The 5,768-nt window shown below is 43.9% G+C and overlaps 1 long non-coding RNA gene across 3 annotated transcripts in view; it reads right to left on the reverse strand.

Annotated features, from left to right (window-relative positions):
- Nucleotides 1-4,384: 4,384 nt before the first annotated feature.
- LOC119302218 overlaps nt 4,385-5,768 on the reverse strand; it is a 15,902-nt gene continuing 14,518 nt past the window's right edge. For 2 of the 3 annotated variants that reach the window (XR_005147399.1, XR_005147396.1), the window contains 3 exons: nt 5,252-5,453; nt 5,124-5,177; nt 4,385-4,910 (listed from right to left, as the gene is read on the reverse strand). This is a non-coding gene — a long non-coding RNA (uncharacterized LOC119302218). The remainder of the gene's footprint in view (nt 4,911-5,123; nt 5,178-5,251; nt 5,454-5,768) is intronic. The other variant, XR_005147398.1, reaches the window with a different exon arrangement.

The following is a 5,768-nucleotide window of genomic DNA, read 5'->3' on the forward strand; positions in this document are numbered from 1 at the left end:
AATCACTACAAAATACCAAAAACATTACTTTCCTTTCGTTACTCTTTTGTTACCGTTACCATCACTATCATATTACTTTGCTACTAAACACTTTGCTGCAGATACTAAGTTTACAGGTGTGGTTGAATTGACAACTCAGCTGCTAATACTTGAGAATATTATTTGGCTCCCCTTGTGTCGAATCAATAAATTTGGGAATACTCTACCCTCGAAAGCTGTTGCGATCCCCTATACTTGTGGGTTATCACTCATAATACAAATCGTCATCGAACGTTAAGCGTGCGGACCCTATGGGTTCGAGAACTATGTAGACATGACCGAGACACATCTCCGGTCAATAATCAATAGCGGAACCTGGATGCTCATATTGGCTCCTACATATTCTACGAAGATCTTTATCGGTCAAACCGCATAACAACATATGTTATTCCCTTTGTCATCGGTATGTTACTTGCCCGAGATTCGATCGCCAGTATCGTCATACCTAGTTCAATCTCGTTATCGGCAAGTCTCTTTACTCGTTCCGTAATGCAACATCCCGCAACTAACTTATTAGTCACATGGTTTGCAAGGCTCATAGTGATGTGCATTACCGAGAGGGCCCAAAGATACCTCTCCGATACACTGAGTAACAAATCCTAATCTCGATCTATGCCAACTCAACAAACACCATCGGAGACACCTGTAGAGCATCTTTATAATCACCCAGTTACGTTGTGACGTTTGATAGCACACAAGGTGTTCCTCCGGTATTCGGGAGTTGCATAATCTCATAGTCAAAGGAACATGTATAAGTCATGAAAAAATCAATAGAAATAAAACTAAACGATCATTATGCTAATCTAATAGATGGGTTTTGTCCATCACATCATTCTCTAATGATGTGATCCCGTTCATCAAATGACAACACATGTCGATGGTCAAGAAACTTAACCATCTTTGATTAACGAGCTAGTCTAGTAGAGGCACACTAGGGACATACTATTTGTCTATGTATTCACACATGTACTAAGTTTCCGGTTAATACAATTCTAGCATGAATAATAAATATTTATCATGATATAAGAAAATATAAATAAAAACTTTATTATTGCCTCTAGGGTATATTTCCTTCAAACGGTACGCCGGAAGTCCAGTTACCCTTAGGGGGGGGGCAGTCGCCGATGAGGGCAGTAACCCTATCATGCCTATTCTTCCTCTCCACTCGTCTAGTGAGAGCACGACCCTCGAGCGGTAGGGCCATAATCATCCCCCAATCCTGGGGGCCACCGTTATCTCCCCACATGGAAGATGGAAATTGTGCGTCTCTGCCCGCCACTGGTCGATCAAAGCTGTCAGAGCTGAGTGGACAAGCTTCGGCGGCTTACGCTTGAACTGCAGGACGAAACCCTATAGCCGGGCTCTCCTGTAGAACGGTGAGTACCGGTCATCGTACTCCAACAGGCGGGAGCATCTGTCAAAATGAAGAACCAAATAATTAGCAACTTGTTTTCATCAATTCGAAAGATTTGGTTCAAGAATGGTAATTACCACTCCATTCTCAATGAAACGGGCACGATGACCCTTGTCGAACGCGGGGTCAAGCATGGTATACTTAGTGTCGATGTTGTCCGCAAGAGGTGGCCTCCTAAAAAAATTGCATAAACATATGCACAAGCATAATTCAACACACATTTGTCACAATTTTTATTCATTCATTTGTAAACATGATTCTCATGAGATTGTTTTAACATTATTCATTCATTTCTTCAATTTGTAAATAATAAGTAAACACATACAATCTTTCTCCAATATCCACTGTATGCATATGGTTGATCACAAAGGTTCCATCATGTAGTTCATTCCTTCAATAAGCATATGAGTTCATTCCTTCAATAAGCATATCAAGATTTTTTAACATGAACTAGGGTTTATCATGTAGTTCAAAAATAAGTAAATACATATCAAGATGCATCACAAAGGTTCATATGGTTGAGGTGCATCACAAAGGTTCATCACATAAAAAAAACCTATGAGTTCAATCCTTCAATAAGCATATCAAGATTTTTTTCAACATGAACATGAACTTAGGGTTCATCATGTAGTTAAAAAAAACTAAATACATATCAAGATTCATCACAAAGGTTCATATGTTGATACATATCAAGGTTCATCACATCAAAACAAACCTATGAGTTCATTCCTTCAATAAGCATCATATCAAGATTTTTTTTACATGAACTAGGGTGGGCTTGAATCAAATAATGCATCAGATTGGAAGCTATTTGAGAAAAACTAATTGGATGGACCGAAGGAGTTTACTTTACTCATTTCGGAGCCATGTCGATCCGCAAGAATGATGAGGAAACGAGAGAGATCCGAGTGGGAGAGTGGAGGGGACGAGGGAAGGAAGAACAGAGAGGGCGGGAGGGAGGGGGGGAGAGATGGGAAGGGGGAGGGCGAACCGGCGCGAGGCTTACATGTGTCCTGACTCTACCGTCAGACAGTCTGGCGATAGGGTCTCACATCTTACCACCGGACCTTGTGGCGGTAGGGTCGAGCAGAGCTCACAGCGTCCGTCAGTTGCCTGCTGACGTGGATTAGTCAGCTACCGCCACGGTTCCTGGCAGTAGCCTATGCATACTTACCATCATGATGTGTGGCGGTAAGAAAAAGGATCAAATGTTAAACTATACGAAAAGGTCAAAACACGAAAGTTTTTTACATTGGGGGCTCGGGGCACCGTTTTCTGTTCTCGCCCGCGCGTCGCACCGGGTTGGCAGCTGACCCAGGAGGCCTCCTGTCGCGCCCGTGTGTGTGTTATCTCGGCATCATCACCGGCTGATTAGATTATTTTAAATTTTGCGACGCTGCGTGTGCGTGCCCTGCTAGCAAGCTGCCGACTCCGAGGCAACGCGTTTTCTGTTCTCTAGAAAGACGCACAGATTAAGGAGCATACGCACGACTGAGGTGGTTGGTTCACGGAAGGTACCGCAAACGCAATCGAGTTACACCGTTACTGTTAAGGGAATAGTTACTCTATAATCAACTGTAACGTAATCAGGCCCTCCGTTCATCCACATCGGCGACATTAGCGCCTTTAACGCCGCCGACCTGAGCTCCCGGCCAGCACATCAACCGCCTCGTCTCCAAGATCCTCGCCATCCCCTCCCCTCGGCCTTGCCGTCCCAGCCCCCACCCTCAAGCGCCGCCTCTGCCTCGCCACCGCCGACAATGGCAACGAGAAATCCGACCTCGTTCAGCTGGATGATGTGCTGTTGAAGCCCGCAGCCGAGGCTGGCTGTGTGGGCGTGGTGGCGCGCACCGGCGTCAGCCGCTCTCCTTCCTCCTCACCGGTGTACCCGGCCTACAGGTCCTCACCCACGCTCGTCAGCGACACAATCGTGATCGTCGGCACCGGACGCTATACCAGCATGCTCCAGTCTCCACCGGCGACCGTGGCCTTGTCAGCCACAACGCCAAACCGCCGCAGAACTCCATGGGGCTGCACAGGGAAGACGTGGTAACAGTTTTAGGATAGCCGCGAGAGGGTCGGTCTGGTTTCTGTTAACACACGATTTTAATCAGAATCAGATCGGTAATTGATACCGTGGTATGTGATTACAGCCCAAACTAACCAAACAAGATTCAGCGTCATCTGATAGCGCTGTTGATGGATTACGTTACAAAGTTCTGAAACAAACACCTCCTTTGAGTAGAGTACTTACCTAAGCAAGAGGTGATAATGTGTTTATAAGTCCCAGTTACTAACTTCCACTGTTCCAGAATCAGTTACCTGGGTTTGGTCAACTTAATTTTCTTAGGCACGTGGAATTGAAGTATATACCATTCAAGGCAAGCATAATAAGAAAATAGGTGCGGTTCTCTGAATACAACCACCCAGTCTCAGGACAGAAGAATCATGTTTTTCCTTGTGTGGCAGTACATCACTCAGGCCTTGTTCGTTTAATCCTCCTCCCAAGAGGATTGGAGAGGATTTTGGCTTGTAGGGGATCTAATCCCCCTCAAACCTTGCCATTCCCCTTCAAAAACCACCTCAACCGAATAAGGCCTCAGCGTAATGAAGTGGGAGTATATCACAGGGATATTACGCTGAGTGGAGAACTGGCAGTACTCCCACTTCAGTAAAATGCATATGATCTACTTCAGCGGCAGCACCATGAGGACCAAGGATGTAAATCCCAACATTAACATGCTCAATTTTGGCCTGCAGCCCTGCACCACCGTTATACAAAGCTACAGAATTTACCATTTGTTCATGTCAATCAAGTGATGAGATAATTAGGATAAGCGCATTTTAAGAGACCATGGACCACATGCCATCACTTTGGCAACCAATAGGACATACAACAACAATATGCAACATAATTTCTCAGTAATCCCCTGCTTTAAAGGTTCTTTCCATTCAAGTTTCTAGAGTTCTGTTCATCCATTCAGGATAAGCACATGAGCATTATTGCCCTCATCCATTTCATCCACAATTAATCATTAAGAGAACATAGTGCATGATTGAAAAATATACAACAGTAGGTAATGCACACATATTAGCGCTTCTGACTCTTAGTTGACTCAGTACCACCCCAATGATACACGCCTACCTCGCGTAATTCTAACAGTATAGCGAATTAACCCACACCACTTTTGTGGGAAATTGCTGCCATGAGTATCTTGAAATTCAGCTTGGGACATCAACATCTATATGTCAAAATCATCCTTGCATTGCATTATTTGAAGAGAAGATTTTAAGTTATTCTAATAGTAAAAGCGGCGTCTCGCGGCTAGATGATACAGTTAATCGTAAGAACTTATATCCCCAGCTTATAAGGAGCATGCATGATCTCAGTGAAGTTACATACCCCATGATGGACCAGCTGATGACCAAGGACCTCTCCAGATTTGTGTGTCCTGGTCTGCAAAGCCAACCAAGAGAACAGAGGAAACAGAGGATCAGGTATGCATGCAGTAAAGTTGTATAGTATAGGAATCATCTGTTTTTCTAACAGTAAGATAAAACTGTAGTGAAAATGTTAGTATCACACTTTTTTGGACAAGAAAATAGCAGGACAGGCTACCACTGCAGTATTATACTATTATAAAAAAGAGGAAATTTGGGTAATTCTAACCTCTTAGCTGACCAGTCTGAATGTCGGCATCCATACACAATCCCCTTCAATAACCTAAAGACACCATGCCTCATGAGCAAAAGACAAGTAAATTAGAATGTTAAGTTACTGAATCATTGGATAAACACCTCCTGAACCTGTTATAGCCTATAGGTTTGGCATTGCTTGGAGAGGCAGCAGCTGAGGCATAGAAGAATAGGCCAGGGATGTAGTTCTCCTGTGGCAAGCACCGATGGGAGATGCAGCACGCCACCGTGCGCTAGCGGCAGCTCGCCTCTAACCTTTCTGCATCCCAGGCTTTTTGTGTCCTTGCATCTTGCTCATAATCATCTGCATACAATACATATCAGCTAAACTCCTGCAATGGAGGTGATCCAGCAAGTTCATCGGCTAAAATGAACTACATACTCCAATTTAAATAGAGCCATTTGTGGATGGTGGACACTGAACAGACACAATAATCAGACCCTTTTCGGCTTTTGTCTAAAGAATCACTACACATTTGAGTCTTCGCCCCTGATTCAATAGTCCCTGAGAATTTTTTCTAAAGAATCCTTATAGCTAACTGGAACTTTTTTTGAGCGAAATTAGCTAAATGCAGGGAAAGTCATGATTCACACGAACTATGTCTTTCATCCAATATAG

Source organism: Triticum dicoccoides, chromosome 5A (assembly GCF_002162155.2).
Source record: "Triticum dicoccoides isolate Atlit2015 ecotype Zavitan chromosome 5A, WEW_v2.0, whole genome shotgun sequence".
Classification (NCBI taxonomy): Eukaryota; Viridiplantae; Streptophyta; class Magnoliopsida; order Poales; family Poaceae; genus Triticum; species Triticum dicoccoides.